This window comes from Castor canadensis, chromosome 3 (assembly GCF_047511655.1).
Source record: "Castor canadensis chromosome 3, mCasCan1.hap1v2, whole genome shotgun sequence".
Classification (NCBI taxonomy): domain Eukaryota; kingdom Metazoa; phylum Chordata; class Mammalia; order Rodentia; family Castoridae; genus Castor; species Castor canadensis.
Window position 1 is genome coordinate 101062448 of NC_133388.1, and position 18784 is coordinate 101081231.

At 42.0% G+C, this 18784-nt stretch overlaps 1 pseudogene; it reads left to right on the forward strand.

Annotated features, from left to right (window-relative positions):
• Positions 1-3418, forward strand: part of LOC109679226 (B-cell CLL/lymphoma 9 protein pseudogene) — a 204762-nt pseudogene extending 201344 nt beyond the window's left edge.
• Positions 3419-18784: the final 15366 nt, after the last annotated feature.

Here is an 18784-nt window from a genome sequence, read left to right on the forward strand (position 1 = left end):
TTAGGAAACTTCAATCCAAACAACTTCTCCTAACCAGGGGATAATCATGAACCATGTTAGGAGAAATTTCTGAAGCTCACAGTCCCGTCTTCATATTCTCTTACATGGGAGCTTCCTAAATATATACACTATGCAATCCTATACCACACATGTCGGTCTTTCTCCACATGGACCCTGAGTGACAAAGACATTCTCAGGAAGTTAACAATTACATAGACTGGGTGTTATTGGCAAACATCACATACAAATAGCATAGCAGCGTGTAATGATCAGTGTAACATGGTAAGTGTTACCGTGTCTGAATAGAGCTCCAGTGTTTACGTCCAACATTAAGTGTGTAAGTTGCTTGTAGATTGTGTTAGTCCCTTGTCATTGACTCTCTCTGAGTCAGGGAGGTTTCCCTAGGCAACTTACTTCATTCTGACCTACTCAGAGAATATCTGAAATGATGTCGTTCCATGGTGGATGCAGCTTTAGTCCCTGTCTAGCACATCAAGGTTATTTGCTCTCAAGGTCAGCCCATGTGACCTGGACATGTCCCCATCATATGAACAATTGAAACAACCCAGCATCTCTTCCCAAAGATACATGTGATGGAGGTGACTCTGTGACAGGAAAGGAGGATAAGATCTGTTCTTTTTCCACATCCCGTTTTGAACAGGGCATCTTATGCCTTGACAGCTTATATCCTTATTGTTTGCTCTGTCTTAATTCCTATTAATTGAAGGTAATCAGCTGGTCATCCAGAGCTATTCTTCAGTCCAAGAACCCAGAGTCATGGATGGGTTGGTTTTCATGATCTCTATTTTCATGTCTTCCTTCTATGTAGCAAGCTTTTGGTTGGAAGACTCAGAGAAGCATTACTCAAGGAGATGTGAGTGTCTTGGAGTTTTGTGGAAAGATAACATTTTGGGGATAAATCAATAAATTCTGTATCATATATTGCTGGTGAAATGAATGTAAACTTACTGGGCTTCATGATTGCATATAAACATTTGAAAATTCTTAGGAATGAGTACATCTCCCATTTTCAGCCAAAAAAGCAGTGAGTATCTTGATCTTGTGTCAGATTCTCAGTCATGTAACTCACATCTCATCTTCCACCTTCCATTTTCTCAGAACCTCAGCTTTGGCCTTCTGTGTGGTGTTACAGATTTCTCAGATAATGCCTGGCCTTGCACAGAGGCCTAAACCTCACAATAACCCCTAGTTTCTCAGGATTGTCTGAAGAGATGTATCAAGAGCAGCTAGCAGAGTAACAGGTGGGTCTCCCACTGGGGATGTGCACTGAGATGAACAGGATGATCCCAGGCTCCCAGTACCATGTGCAATGTGGGAATAATTCCATTTCCCTCAGATACTAGTTGAGGGCCATCTGAGCCCTTTCAGAGGTGACTTTCCAGAAGAAATGTCTGCACAGATAGGTACTGATGAGAACATAAATTTGTGATGGTTCCTGGTGGGGAGAAGGGAGATGTCCATCTATATGCCTACATGGGACCTAGATCTCAGATGATCTCTGAGAAGATTTGAGAGTCAGGGTCAGGCTCTGAGGTGATGATTAAATTACACCCAGCTAGTTCAGACATGCTGCTTGCCCAGCAAAAGATGGTGTTCCTGCCGTTTGCTGAGCACCCTCAGCAGCATTGCATGGGCCCAGGCCAGTCCTACCCATGTCTAAGGCTCCATGCAGCAACAGTGGCTTGAGGAATCTTAGAACACAAATAGGGCCCTGTACAAAGGACTAACAGATGGCTCAGCCATATGCCCCCACTACCTCTTAACCCGTCCAGTAACCCCACTAGCTTAAACACAGTTACCACAGTTGAGTGAGGATATATCTGTTGCAAGCAGCCACGTGTATTCCCCAGGCATTAACCTTCTGAAATTGCCCATGATGCACCAAGTCCAGTCCCCCATGCTGTGCTCGCCCTTGGGGAATCTCAAGGCCCTCTCTCACCCCCTCACAACTGTCATGTATGCTGGCAGGACCAGCAGCTGCTGTTCCATTAAATCACCCCCAGTACTGGGGTCTGCTGCTGTTTTTCCTGTTCACCTCAAATATCTGTCACTTCCTGCCCCATCACCTGTTTGGACCTCCTCTCCCAAGCCTCCCCTCCAGACTCCTGGGATGTCTCCAAGCTACAAAGCCTTCTACACTATGGCCCCAACACCAGGCTGGGAAGTATGGAGTCAGGTGGCCCCTGACTTCCTACAGCATGCCAGCTTGACTCTGTGAATATCTCTGAAAGTGTTCCCTATAGTACATCTTACACCTTACACTAGGCCTCCAGATTCACCCTTTCCCAGAACTCTCTCTCAGTTATGATGTCCAAGTTTGCAATGCCCAGTTCTACCCCATTCCATTGTACCATGAGGCTCTCAAGACTGTGGCCAGCTTCAATGGCAACTCCCCTCCAGCTTGTTCTCCTGAATTACCATCAATGAATAATGGGAATCAATACAGAGCCTTTGAATTTTAGGTCCAAACTCCATGGTTCAGATGCCAACCCACTGCCCAATGGGGATGACCTAACCACTTTCTCATTCCATTCAGATGCTTTCTCTGAATACCATGGGACCCAACATGCCTCTTCATGGGGTCCCAATGGGGCCTCACTTGACGTCATACAATTCTATCATGAGGCATAGGTCCCAGGAGCCTCTGGGCACCTTAGGGAGGGATAGATTTACCCCAGGCTTACCTCCAGCACAGTCTCCTCCAGTGCAGTTTCCATTCCCTCACAGTGGTCCCTGTGGGAGACAACACAACTTCCCAGTAGGGACATATTTCCCAAGCAAATACACACTTGGCCTCTCCCACCATCCTGCCCCAAAGTTCAGCAGATGCAGCACTTTGCAAGCCTGGAGGCCCAGGGGTCATGGTGCCTTAACTGTGCTGGGGAGCAGTATGTCCTTGGTGTTTGTAGACCCAAATCTGTGGGAGGACATCTGACCTGGAGTGACTAGAATACCTGAGTTTGATCAGCCCTACATTACTCCATCTGAGAAGCTAGACAGAAGGAGATGGTTCACACCATTATCCTAGGTCCTGGACCTGGATTTTTGCACATGCAAGGAACGATGGGTGACCAATAGGATTAGCATTACCTGGCATGGGTGGTCCAGGACCAGCAGGAACTGTGAAGATGCCCCATGGTACAAGTCCATCCATGACATGGCACAACCCAATGAGACCATAAGCCTTTCTCCAGCAAAGCAATATAGACCCTCAGTAGCATACGACATCAACACCACAATCTACCATGGCTGAGCAGCACATCCTGAGAATCAACCCAGCTTGTCCCATGTGCATGATATGCTGCAAGAGCCTGCCTGGCTCTAAACCCACCTTGGGCCTCTGGGCTTTCCAGGCAATATGATGTCCATGAAGAGCATTTGTTTTCCCCACAGTTGACATGGGCACCCATGGACCTGGAAGCCCAGAAAACATGATGTTTTTAGATGCTACGTTCATACATAAGGATCCTTGTCAAGACGCTTTGAGGGAACTCCAGGAAGATTGACTTGACTTTGGTCATGCAATAGGAGAACAGATACCTGAGAGCTGTTTTGGGGAAAGAGGGGAAGAGCTGGAGAATGTTTGGATTTGTGTGAAATTATTATTTTACTCAACAGGTGTTTTTATTTAGTATGTATATTTAAAAGGACTCGGGTATCCCAGGATGGCACCTACTTTTGGGAATTTGTAGCTGGGCTTTGAGAATTGTCATCTGCCCTGTGGTTAAATATTGTCTGTGTGTTTATGTCCTTTGTATTGGCTTCTGCCAGGATTGCTTTCTGGTTTTGTTCTTTGATTTGGGCTTATTTTTTTTCTTATTTAAAAAATAATGAAGATTAGGAAATTCGTTTTTCAGTTCAAATACTCTGCAGCACAGTCTGTCTCTTCCAGTATACAAACCAATTGCCATAGTTCTCTGCTTTCCTCCCCACCCTTGCAGTCCCTTGGCTAAGTCTGTCTTTCCCTTCTGCAATCCTCCTTTCCTCTTGGCTTTGGAACCTGCAATAGCTGGTGTTCTTCCAGGAATATAACTCTAGCAAAACTTTCAAAGTAGCATCCTCCTGGCTCCAGCAGGAACAGGTCGTTCCTAGAGATAACCACAGGACTTCCCCCCTTCACCTTTCTCTTCCAGGGATGTCTTTGATGTCCATTTTGCTTTCTGTTCACCTTTAATTAGGAATTCCCAAGTAAATTTTATTAATGTGTGAGTTCTTCAGATGTCACAAGCTATCCAAGATTTTGTTTTTGTTTTCAATATTATAGTTCCTACACTTTCCTCCTTCTCCCATATGCAAAACATTTTGTATAACCTTCTTTAAATTTGGGACAATACCTCTTGACAGACTAGTGGTGTCAGAAAAATATTTTTTTCCTTACAGAATGAAACAAATGAAATCACATCCTATGATGATGCAGATGTCACATTTTCATAAGTCTATATGTGGTATCAACACTGAAGCATCACTTCCAAGTCCCCAGGCTCACCCTGTATCAATTAAAATATCAGGGCAGTAAAATGCACAGAAATCATCACAGATCAGGGGCACAGGATTCCTGAGATTTTCATTCTACTCACAAACCAACTTCCTCACATGCACAGAGAAAGTGCTGAGCTGAGGAGGCCCCAGCACCTGCTGACTCTGCTGTTGATGGACCTCGTCACAGCTTTGGGAGCTTTGGGAGCTGCAATGGTTCTAGAGGACACACACAGCACAAATACTTTCCATGTCCCAAGACATGGGTTCCTGTCATGAAAAAATGAGAGAGTTTTACAGATGTTGCCAGGAATCTTGAGGGTGTTTTATCTGCATTAATGACAAGTGCTAGTATGCTGTGCTACATTATCATTTGTAAACATGAGGGATAGTATTCATCATTGTGAAATTCATATGGATAAGCTGAATCAACTGGCCCAATATGTTAGGATAACAAGGTAAGGAGTTAGGATAACAAGGTAAGGAGTTGATAACAAAACAATTGTTATATGTTATAACAATTGTTAGGATAATATGTTAGGATAATATGTTAGGATAACAAGGTAATATGTTAGGATAACAAGGTAAGGAGTTGATAACAAAAACAATTAGTTCCATCCAACACAACAATAGATGATTGAATCCAATAATCTGTCAGAGCCTGACAGGAATCCAGAGTTTAAACTCCATGTGCACCTGTTCAGCAGCTGACTCTGAACTCTCTGCTATTGCATCACCCTCTCTGGACCTCATCACCCACTGCTGGTCATGAGCACCCCTGAAGAAATATTCATGTCTGAGCTCACACTGAAGACCACTCATGGTGTTTCTTGCAGAGTAATACCTGACCATGTCCTCAGTTCTCAGGCTGTTCATTGCAGGTGCAGCTGGTTATTGGGATTGCCTCTGAAGATGGTGGATCTGCCCTTCACAGAGTCTGCCCAGTTTGTGTTACCACCATTGTAACTAATTACTCCAACACACTCCAGCCTCTTCCCTGGAGCAACAGATACAGTACATCAACGTAGTTACTGAAGGTGAATCCACGTGAGTCTCAGGGACCCCTAGGATGCAACAAGCCTCTGTAAGACTCCATGAGCTGCACCTCACTCAGGACAGGAGCAAACAGAGAATCATGGTCAGAAAACCCCACTATTCCTCTCATTTTTTCGTAGAAACTCAATGTCCCTTGTTCTGCATAAATCACCTTTTAAAATAGGGACAAGGAAAACCCATCTTATATCCTACACCTTGGTAAGTGGTCTTTGTTCAGTGCTGATCATTGAATGGGGTTAGCTGGGAATCCAGGGCTCATCTTATGTCTGAGAGCTGCTGGGTCAGGGCTGGGCTTAGTTACATGAGCAGAAGGAGGCTTTATTTTCCTGAATTCTTACAATTTTAGAAAGTTCTGTGCTTGGATATCTATAAAGATTTTGGAGAAAAAAGAAAAACACAGAAAGCATGTGAGTGTGTGTGAATGTGAGTGTTTGAGTGTGAGTGTGAGAGCATGTGACTCTGTGTTATTGTGGTGACTGTGCATGTAGGAGTGTGTGTCTGTGACTGTGGTTGTGAGTGTGTGTTTCTGAGTGTATGTAACCATGTGTGAGAGTATATGTGAGTGTGTGTGACTTAGTGTGAATATGACTTTCTTCATGTCCTTCTGGGCAAGTATTAAAAACTATGTGGGGGACGGTCTGGAGTTTCTTGTGGTTAAGTGGGAAGAGGAAAACCTAGATGGACTAAGGAAACACTTTACTGACTTCTCTTTGCAACTGCTCCTCAGGGTCCTTCCCTGGCTGAGGTGTGAGTGCCCCCTGGTGTCCTGCACGCTAATGTATGTCTGGTGATGTCCTGTTCTTGGTTACTAGCTGTGAGCTCACTAAAGACTTGAGTCTGAGCCTTGGATCACCTCAATGTAGACCTCACACTGAGTGCTGGTCTCCTCCACACAAAGGCTGGACATGGTCTGTGTGCCCTGGACCATCACTCACATTACTGGAGTTGACTTCAGGCAAATATAGAGTTTTACTATGAAATTGGTTATCATGTTCCTGTCTATGCACTTGACTGACTTGAAGACCTATGTCCACAGTGAAACTGCACATTTGGATTTGTAGCATTGCATTGAATGATCATATGAAGATATTTTCAATTTCACAGGTCACTGGGTGACTTACATTGATTTTATTGAAATACCTGGAAGCTATTCTGGGTCTCTCTTCATAGTGTATGATTTGTCAGGGCAACACCAATGATTCTCCATGGCTGTTCTAGAAAGTCTTTGAGTGAAGGTCTTGCGGCCATCCATAAGACCTTGAATGCTCAAAACCCTTATTTTCTGCGTAGGATACCAAGAGTGGGGAAGGCTGTGTGGTAAGGATTTGGGTAAGTCTCTGAGCCAGTCCCTCCTTTTTCCATCAACAAAAACCAGTTCTATAAGTACTAAATTCTGCTAAAAAATAATAAAATTACCACAATCACTGTGGTAATTTCCTAGGAATAAAGTTAAAATGTCATGTAATAATCCTTCTTCATGCTTCTTATCCAATGGATTTAATATATGTTTCCATGACTACAAACACATGGCTGTTACTGTCAATACAGGTTTGATTAGAAAATGTGATATTTCTGGGTGTTGGTGGCTCACACCTGTAATCCCAGCTACTCAGGAGGCAGAGATCAGGAGCATTACAGTTCCAAGCCATCCCATGCAAATAGTTCATGAGACTCTCTCTAAAAAACCTATAACAAAATATTGGTCTGGTGGAGTGGCTCAATGTCAAGGCCCTGAGTTCAGGCCCCAGTACCACAAAAAAACCCAAAAATGTGATATTTCTGTACCATGGTATTTTATTCAGCATCAGAATGGACTTTTTGTCATCTGCCAGTAAATAGGTGGAACTGGACAAGATCACCTTAAGTGCAGTTAGCGAGGTTCAGAAAGTCAAAGCCTCATGTTTTCTCTCCTATGTACAATATAAACCTATTATAAATACATGCAATATTATGAAAAACAGGTCACGCTAAGGGGAGTTCACATACAAATGATGGAAGCACAATATGAGGTTAAGAAAGTCAGTATGGTTGATGCACTTCCTACAGAAGAATAAATATTAAATTTTTAAACCTGTTGAACTTTCCAAAAGACAGGGCCTAGGGGATAAAGGAAAAGAGATGGTATGAACCAATTCAGGTTCTTATACATATATCCATGGAAATGTCACAATGAAACACCTCATGTAACACCTTAAACAAACAAAGAAGTCATTAAAAAAGGAAGGCAAAACAGGTTTTTCTGGGGAACTGGAACCCATGGATGGAGGATATGAGGAAATGGTGCAGGAGAGTGAATATGGTTGAAAGATCATATACTCATGAATGTAAATGGAAAAATGAGCCCTTTTGTAACTTTCCCAGGAATGGTGGGAAGAGGGATAAAGGAGAATGATGGAGGGGGTAAGTTCAACTATGGTATATAGAAAGAACTTTTGTAAATGTTGCAATGTACTCCTAGTACAACAAAAATAAAAAATAAATAAGTAAAACATTGTTAATTGGGAACATCCCAGGACTCTGCATTTGGCTTCTATGATGTCTGGCGTGTGAAATTTTCCCAAACAATCAGCATGGACTCATAGCTCTGTTTTTCTTTTTCTCAAGTAATTAACCTCTTTCCTTACACCAGTCATCATCCTCATACTGTGTCATCTTAGCCCAAGCCAGCTGACTTCTCCTTCAGGTTTTTTCACAGTCTCAGGATGTGGTTTTCACAATGTGTCTTGCACAGTAATACACAGCCAAGTCGTCAGCTGTCAGCCTGATCAGGTCCATGAAGGCTGTGCTGGAGGATCAGTCCACTGTCAGGGTCAGCCTGCCCTGGAAATTCTGTGTATAGTTGGTCTTATCATTCTCAGGATCAAGCAGACCCATCCATTCAAGTCCAGCACAGAGTAACAGACTGGATCTTGTGTAGGAGCCACCTGAGGCATCTCACTGTGTATCTGAGCACAGTAGTAGATGGCTGTGTCTGCAGGTTCCATGCTGGGCATTGTGAGGAACACCTGGCTGTTGAAGCAGTCCTTGGAGATGATGAGTTGGATATTCAGAAGTGGGCTATACTACCTATTATCATTCCACCAAATCTTATCCAACCAGGCCAGTGCCTTGCTTGGGGGCTGACAAACCAGCCCACACCCATGTTAGCAGAGGACAGTTGGAAGCCAGAGAAGGAACATGTCATCCTGAGGGTTTGGGAAGTTGTGACCATTCAGGGCCAGACTCCTTCAGTGTGACCTGGGACAGGACCCCTGTGGAGATACACAAGAAGAAGGTGAAGCAGGTTCAGGTGATGACAGAGCACTTCTACCCCAAGGGAGCATTGAAGAGCATTCACAAGCAGGGAGAGTCAGAAGCAGCAGAGTTGAACACAGCTTGTCCACGGTGTTGAGCAGTCATGATCCAGGCTCTGTGAGGGGCTTTTCAGCCCAGTTCTGGGTGGAACTTAGGAGATTCGCATTCCCCCCACAGGGATCTTTATCCTGATGGGTGAAATCAGGTATAGGAGTTCAGGAGCAGAGCAATCTGTGATGAGTATCACCTGTGCCTGTGCAGATTCCATTTTGGCTCCCTATGGAGATTATCTGCCCCCTCAGGACCAGTGTTGGCAGTACACAAATTCTTTTGTTAAGTCCCTTGGTTTGGATTAATTGAGTCACTTTTCCAGCAGATTGATGTTCTCTTTGGATATGCATCCAGGAATCATTGCAAGTATTGTTCCTCCCTAGAGGATTTGTGAAGAGAACAAGCCATGGGATTGAAACTCACATCAGAGGATGAGAACTGTGTGCTTGGGGTCCTGCAGGAAAGTATTTTAGACAGCTTTTTATTGAGCTCTCTGTGACCAACAGAGAAGGATTAAAGTCTACTATAACCATTGTTTGGTAAAATGGAATCACAGGATAATAAGGCAATAAGATAAAATAAATGGGTTAAAGAAAGTGGTTATGTGGTGAGTACTATAGCAGGAAAAAGACTTCCAAATACATTGCTTGTGCTACCAGATGATTAATTTTGGGAACTTTTTGCATCCCACTCATATTTACAGCACCCATTTGAGAAACCTAAGGTAACATTATTGCTGTCTCATCACTAAAATCTTTTCTGGAGGTGTTAAATGTGTGATACTATCTTTGATTCAAGCTGTTGTTCAGTTTTCAATGAAGTGAAAACGTCCCACAGGACATAATTTGTGTGCTCCCCCAAGTGTGAACAAGCTGAAGGGCAATGAAAAAAATCACCTGCATCACAAGGATGGGTGTTCCAGCAGAGCAGGAGGTGTGGAGGCTTTTGAAAGAAAGTGGATTCCACCCTTTTTAAGTGGATTTATCTTGAGTTGGGAGACCCGATGATCACAGTCAGGTTGTCATGCTGTTACTGAAGTATTTGTGCATTATTTTGAGATGTTTTGTGCTGTGCTAACTTTGTGCATCCTGCCATATCTCTGTTATATACTTTGCTGTTCTGTATTGAACTTTGATAATGAATTAACATTTAGGGATAACATTATTGTGTCAAGTCCTCCTTAATGTGGCCGTTGGTCAAATGCATCAGGTTGCAATATGTATGTCTTAGAATGACCCATATCTGTCTTAATGACAAGTAAAACCAAAACTAGGCTTAGGAATAACTGCTTCCAAATGATTCAAGGGTTGTCTTCACATGCTACAGTGTGTGCAAAGGAAAAGCAGGTCTGTGCAGTTAATGGTCACCAGGACTGGATGAGCCTGTAGCAGTGGGATGCTATCTGATTTAAGGAGGAAGGGAAACAACTCAAAATGCAAAGGCAGGTGGCTCTCCATAACCCTGGGAAGTGCCTGTGCTGCTGCCTGTACTCTCCATTTCCAAGGGGTTCCTAATCATCAGGGCTGTGTGGAAACACTGCCAAGGCACCAACAAGGATCACTAAGGTATTAATTCAACCCTGTCATGAGGATCTTCCAACACTGATGATGTTGTTCCATAAGAGAAAACTTACAGAAATCACTAAAGTAAATGAGATCCCTCTGAAATATATTCTGAAAACAAAAAGAAGATGTACAAGGAGGATGAAGGGGAATAAAAGAACAGGAAAAATAACAGGAAGAGGAGGAAGATCATATTCCCCTGTGGAATTAATGTGTGATAACTCAAAAATTAAAGGGAAGATGTTTAGTTTAGGTTTTTACCTCACAGATTCCCAATTTAGGTACTCATCTACAGAAATTCATCCACTGGCAAAAGTTCATTTCCTTACTACTAGACACCAATAACACCTACTTTAGGGACTCCCATAAAACTTAAAAGTTTCCACTTGTGCACTAACTGAAATAAACCAAGATTAAATAGTAGACACAAAGAGCATCCTTAATTTTATATGTAGTAACCAAAAATCATATATTCTCCCTCATATGTGGACTTTAGATCTAGGGCAAATGCAGCAATGTTTTTGGACTTGGGTCACACACTAAGGGGAGAGCACATATGGGAGGAATGTGGATAGGTAGGAAACCCAAAACTTGAAAATGTTTTCAGTTCAAGTTTTTCCCACTGCAGAGGATCTAATACAGTAACCTTACTAATTTAAATTGTCCTAACTTTATTTATCTTTGACCAATTCAAATATGCTCAACATCAGCAAGGTGATTCTGAAGGCTAAGACAGGCCTGAGTGTTTCTTGTGAGCCATAGAAATTAAAAACTTCTCAAGGAAAGCCCTTTTACTCACTGTTCTAGGAGAGGTATTTAGTCAAATCTGGACAGGAAGGACTAAAGATACTTGTCTGCCACCATCACTATAGAGGAAGGGCCCCGGTTCTCTGACTTTTTGCATGAAGACCATCTGTGTTTGGCAAAATTCACTGCAAGATCCTGTGTGAAGGAAGCCTAGGGATTGGTCAGAAGGCAATATCTGGTTGGGTAGAAAGGGAAGAGGGACAATAGCACAGAACTATGCTTGGCCCAATGGGGAGGAGAAGCCATGGGCAACATGGATCCAAACCAGGCCTGACTTCTCCCCACGCATCGGACAACCCTGGATGCCTGTGGATGGGATGAAATTTACCTTAAGAACAGATGAAAGCTGCAGCTTGTCCAAGTAAAGTTGAGAATATTGATCTCCCTCAATCATTCCCCATCTATTCTCTATAGAGCAGATAACATAAGTAATCCAAGTCTGCACTTTGAAAAGAGCAAAGAGTGATGGCTGATGATTTCAGTACATATTTTAGCATAGCTGATTTGGGGGCCCCAGAAACAGTAGAAATGTAGTCTTGACCTTTAGGAATGTCCTGATATGGTGCCACATCTGAAGGCCTCCTGACACTCATTGGGTTTGATGTCATATCAGGAAATGCAGCTGCAATAAGCATCCTAGTGCTATCTCCTGCAGCTTTTGTTCCCGGCCAGGTGGATCTTGAGATTCTCCAGACAGTACCTTTTCCAAGAGCAGTGAAGTGGGCATTGAGACCCAGGTAACCTTCATGAATAAAATGAATTCCAGAGTCCATAAGAGCCAATCTACCTGACATGAGCCATGGTGGCACCGTTATAGAAAGCAGCCAGGCTAGTTCTGTAGGCAAGAAGAACTTGATATGGTGTAATGGTTCATAGGGCCATCAAATGTGTCTGATTTTTATTTTCCTATTACTCCATCAGAGACTAGAAAACACCTGTTAGCTTTTACAGCACTTACTTCTACTCACTGCCTAATTGTGGGCCAGGAGGAACCTCAGGCAGCCACTACAGACCCATGTTTGCTGCAGGGGTGAGTTAGAGGGAAGGTTCCAGAAAACCACCATGTCCCAATGGCGTCTAGCAGCCAAGTGGGATTAGGCACTGGAGCCTTTCACATCAGGCCAAGGCCCTGAGGGCACTGAGAAGAGACTAAAACTTACATTGACCTCAACTGAAGTCCCACCTGAAGAGTTGCTATCCATTGTGCCTTATAGTTGGAATGCTCTATCTACCCTGAAAATATCCATCATGACCCCCAAAATGTCCACTCTGTGCCATAACATGGGATATGAATTTATATCTGTACAATAAAATAAAACTTTAAAACAATGGATTTTCAAAGGCTACTCTGAAGAGGAGTTGTTTAAGTTATGCGAGCATGCATTTTGTGTCTGGTACATAGAAGATGTTATGTTAACATGGTGTCCATCTCCATCACTGTGTAAACAGACATCAGGGTACTATTCTTGAATTTTCCTGTGAAATGTTGAGGCTTTTCAAGAATATCCACGTCTGTAGACTGTCCATAGCTGGAGATCATTGAGGATCATGAGCATCAGAGCTGGAAACAGTCAGCTGCCGAAAGAATCTCAGCACAGGAATATGGTGAGTCAGTGACCATTCTCCAGGGACACTCTTCTATGCTAGAGGCAGCCATTTCTAGTCCTCTATTGGTATCTTTTGATGTCAACAGAATATTTCCAATAATATAAAAAGAACTTTAATGATCCTTGACAATAATGCTGCACACTGAATGTTTTAGAAAAGCAACAACTGTTGTGTGTAATGACAGATGTTCCTTGGTTAAAAGCACTGATCCTTAAAATGATCCACATGGTAGCTGCCATTCTGAGGTCCTGTGTCACTGAATCATGTGATTGGGGTTGAGATGCTAGACTAAGTGGTTGTGGAGAACAGAGCACAGCTCCATCTCTTCCCACTGTGAGACGCTGAGGTTTAGAACTTCACTTTCTAATCTCCAGTCTGAACTGATACTAAGTTTGGGATTGCTGCATTAACTAGATGAGTCAATTTACAGACAAGATCTAATGGTGTCCAATAACGTCATTACTGCTATTACTATTTTTCTACACTGATGGCACAAAGGGCCTTCCTGTACTCATTCTAGTTCGTACCAGGCACTTGGTCTGCTGTACTGATCTGACATACCTTTCACATGGGCAGGTATTGGAGCCTTTGCTCAGTCTTCTCACACATATATTGACTGATGAGCACTATGTTCCCTGAAAACCCTTTCATTTCATGAGCAGAGCCTTGAGTGCAGGGTCCTCTATCCTTGGTAAAAAATAGATTTAACAGTGTGAATTAGATAAAATCTGGGTGCCTAACATCAGATAATGTCAGAATAAGTGGAATAGGTTGAGACAGATCAGCATGACAAATATGAATACTTTGGGTCAAATCTGGAAAGCAGGCAGAGTTGTGTGGGACAGGGGAGAAGAAGAGCTTACACTTAACACCCAGGACCAGGTAAGGTTATTAATTAGCAGCTTGTGACTGGCCCTGAAATTTGATTGATAACAGAAACAATACCCTGAAAATAAGGTGTGTTGATTGGTGATAAGGCCTATGTGGATTCTGATGACACAGAAAATGTAGCAGGCATGCATGTGCTTATATGTTAGGGAGGACAGTGCAGTCTTGGTTTATGTCTGGGACAGATCAAAGTGGTGGTCATCAGGGCTTAGAAAGAGCATTTTTCAGTTGCGATCCTCTTAGTTAAAACTGATGCCTAGGTCACAATATAGTGTTGGTGGGGAGAACCAACAATTTATCAAAGTATTCCAGGTAAAATTAAGGAGTAAAATTTTAAGTCAAATACCGTGATAGTTACCAGTGAATGAGGAAGTTGAGAACCATCCAGATCTGGGGAGGAGGAGAGGATGCTGAGTGTTATATGACAATTTTAAAAGTTAGTAATTTTAGTAATTTGATAATGGGAGTGGGGCTTTGACTCAATGTACACAGAGCACATATTTTATATACTCAGGTCTCAGTTTCCATTCTCCTGAAACTGTAAGTAAATGAATATATTGGCAAAATAAATAAATGACTAATTTAGTATATGGGCCAATTCTGAACACATATTCAGGAAAGTTATGTGAAAATCACATTTGGATATCACACCTCCCCATGAGAATGATTCTTGTGTAAATGATAGAACCTAGAAAATACCAGTTTCTACAGTGTACAAACATATGACCTTGTAGATGCTAGCAGGAATGAATGTTAGTTCAGCTGTTTTATAGTACTGTACAGAGGTTTCTTGATAATCTAGAAACACATACTCCTTATGATCCAATATTTCAGAACTGGTTTTATATGTGATGTAATGAAATCTGTATATTATTTTGTTAAAACATTATTTGCAATCGATATTATTATAAAATATTATTATCAATGGGCAGATAAAGGAAATGTGCTTTATACAGACAATGAAGTAATATTTAATGCAAAAGATTAACATATTTTATTTGGGGAAATGAGTGTGAGAGGGGATGTCATTATTTTAGGTAAAATATACCAAGCAGGGACAAATGCCACATGGCTCCTCTCCCTTGTGGAGGTCAAAATGTCAATCCCATAGAAGGAGAGAATGGAGCAGTGCTCACTAGATCTGGGAAAAGTGGAGGAAGTTGGGGAGGAAGGGAATAATCATAAAATAGCAGAGTAAAGGGGTTTGATTTCCAGTATTCCGTAGCATTGTTGAGTAACTTCAGAATCTAGAAATATTTCCTTTACTTCAAAATAACATGACCAGAAGAATTTGAAAGTTTCCTGCCAAAGAAACATGAAAACTTTTGAGTGTATGGCTATGACACCTGCCTGGATTTTATTATCACACTTCATATACATGTATCAATTTATGATACTCTTCCTCATACACATTATGTGTCAATTAAAGTATTCAAAAAGACAATTGCAGACCTACCCTTGTTCTAACAGAGATGCCACCATTCAAAAAATGTGATAATACAACACAATTCATATAAAAGGTTATCAAAATGAACCACAATACTTTTTATTGAGGTAACATCAATGCATTAAAATTTCTCGTAATAAATTTTCACCATAGGTTTGAGACCAAGATGGAGAAAGAAAAAATTGCAGGGATGATATAATTTGGAGTCTAATACATATATACATGGGAGTGTAACAATGAAATTCCCTGCATCTTATACAAATAAAACTGTTTTTTTAGAAATGGAAGACAGGCAGGTCAACCAAGTCCTGCCTGGGGGTTGGAAGGAATGTGAGTGGGGAAGATGCAGGGAAAAGTGTAGGAGGTTGAATATGGGGGGAATATTACATACAAATATAAAATGGAAACATGAGACCTGTTGAAACTATTGCAGTAAGGAGGAGAGAGGCTATAAAGAATGATTGAGTGGTTGAATTCAACTATGATGTATTAACTTTAGGAAATATCACAATGTACCCCAATAAAACAATAATGAAAACGATTAAAATTTTTAGAAATAAATCAAATTTACATTATTCCATGTAGAAGTCCAAACTGAAGTATTGAGGCAAAAAGTCTAGTTTGCAGAAGTCACATCACTGTGCTCACTAAAAAAATAATTGTTCAATGTGTCAGTCAGTATTAATAAGGGATTTGGGAGCTCATCAGACAGACATAAGAAAGTAGGAAATTCCATTTATACATAATGTGGAGAAAATCATATAACAAATTAAACAAACAACATCATTTGCAAAGGTTTCCAAAATTATAAGGAATGTAAGATTGTTACTTTTTTCTAATACTACAGTGTGAAATCAGGCCTCACAATTGCAAGGCAGACACTCTCCCACCTGAACCCCTCTGACAGCCCTGTTTTGTGTTGGGTATGTTTCAAGAAATGATCTTCCTAATTATTTGACCCGAGGATACAGTCATGAGATTTTAGCAACAAGCGAAGTTGATCCTTAAATGTCTCCTTTAGAAAACCTGAAGAATTATGGAGGGAAACATAAAGGAAAGAAGCTGTTACAAATTTAGTAATGAAAAATTCACATCTCCTAAATTTGTTGCATAAGTCATTGTTGACCAGTTTTACTATTTTAGACAAGGTCTAAACCAGATTTTAGGGTGACATTTAGGAAAGAGTGTAGAAATAAATAATCTAAACAGAACTGATGGGAATGTATATTAGTGACCAAACACTGGGAATTCTGTGCTAAGAGCTAGAAAACTAGACATCCATCTTGTCCTCTTCTTCCAACATCCGTGTGTCCAAGGGCTTCTAAGACTGTGATCACTTGACAGCAGAATAGGATTCCAGGACGTCCTCAGTGTCCTGAGGCCACACACAGACAGAGCTGACCTCCACCTTATACAGACCTCTGACCCTGGGTGTTTCGAAAAGGTGTCACATTCTCCCTATGCTCAGGTCATCATTGTCCACATGCCAAACAATTCCATGAGGATTGGGCACCTTCACCCTCTCCCTCTAGTGTCCTTTGTTGTGTGTGTGTGTGTGTGAGTGACAATGTGTGTGAGAGTATGGATGTGTTTGTGAGTGTGTAAGAAGTTCTGTGTGCATGAAGTTGTGTGAGTGTGCCTGTATGAGTGTAAGTGTGTGAGAGTATGTGTGTCTGAGTGTGTGTGTGAAGGTGTGTTTGTGTGAGAACGTGTATGACAGTATGTGATTGTGAGTGAGGGTAGGATGGTGTGTGTATGAGTGAGTGTGTGAGTATGTGTGTGATTATGTCTGTGACAGTATGTGTGGGTGTGTGAGTGTGTGTGTAATACAGCTCAGTTAGATCACAATTCTGAAGCATGCATTTCTCTATCTTTTCATTAATTTTAAGGTTTATGACAGTTTCTCAGCCCTACTCATATCTGGGGTTGAATAATTTCTCATTATTGTCTTCTGTAGGATGTTTGACAGCATCAGTGTTCTGCAAAAACTATACAATACTGACATACTTTTTAAATTATGATAATGAAACTGCACCTGGTCCTGGGGCTAAGTCTGTGCTCTGTGTGTGCGTTGCACCCCCTGCTGGTCAAAGCAGTCAATTTTCAGGTGATCCTCCATGTTCTAGTTCATTGTGGAACATGGGTGAAACAGGCTCATTGTGTCTGGAGGAAGAATCTGTGGACTACTGGTGAGAGACTGGCTTCTCTGTGTGCTGCTTTTGCTGCTTTCTCTCTTGTATAAGACATGTTGTCTTCAGAATAGAAAGACCACTTGACAGTCATCATGGTGGAGCCACAAGGACAGGGTCCACAGAGCTCTAGACACTGTCCACAGAACTCACAACACTACGGGTGACCCATCTGCAGGTCTTCCCAAAGCCACAGCGTATGCAGATGACTCCATGACAGACTGCACCAAGCACTGTCAGCTCTGTGCTCCCGTTTCATTTTGTCTGTCAGTCTTATTCACAGGTTACTAATACCTGTGTTCATTTCCCAAGAGAGTTCTTTCACAGAGGACAGCAGGAGCCCTGGGCTGTGGGGACTGAGAGGTTCCACCAGCATTTCAATGGGCTTTCAGGAGACAGAACATGAGAAACAACTGAGCTCCAGATACTTGGCAGAGCTCTGTGCTTTAGACCACAGTGGTCACAATTTACATTTTCTTTTTGAACAAACAAAGACAAAAGGGAGAGGTGAGAATGGGAATAATTGAGGAAAAAATGAATCAGCTAAAACAATACAATGGGTGATTCCTGAGCCTGATTTGCACAATTATACGGGGGGGGAGGGAAAATTTGAGACTGTTTAGGACTTAAGAGTCAGTGATCTGCTTCTCCTCACTCTTTTTGACAATTTGAATCCTAACCACTGTCCTAATCAGGGTTCTCACTGAGTCTCTGCAGATGGAGTTTGTTCTTGTCATTGTTTCTGGAGAAGGTGAATCTGCCTTTCACCAATATACCACGTTCAGTTGTGGGACTGCTGTCTTTATTTCTAATTAAACTAACCTACACCAGCCCCTGCCCTGGGGCCTCATGGATCAACTCATGTAATTACTGAAGGTGAATGAGAGGTTGCACAGGAGTCTCCTGGAATCTCCAGGACACATCAAACCTCCTCCTGACTGCACCAGTTGCACATTACAACACAACTGCAAACAGAGAATCTTGGTCAGGAAACAGGCACACATACCCATTTCCACTCACTTATGTCCACTCAGAAACTTAATATCACTGATTCTCCATAAATCGCCTTTTAAAATAGCAACAAGGAAAAGCCACCTCAGCCCTAACTCCATGCTGAGAGGTCTGTGTTCATTTCTGGTCACTGTGTGGGATTAGCTGGGAATCCAGTGCTGGGCTCCTCTCCCAGAGGATTCATATTTCCTCCTGCTGTATAGCTATGTTTGGGTAGAAGTCTCAGAGAGGGCAGTGCCAGCAGGAGATAGGAGAGTCTTGGAGGGGGAGCGGTGATTATCATGATGACATAAAAGAAAGTATATTTCTCCAGTGGAATGAGTTTAGTTCTATATTCATAAACTTTCATTTCACCTTACTTTATTGCATTTACA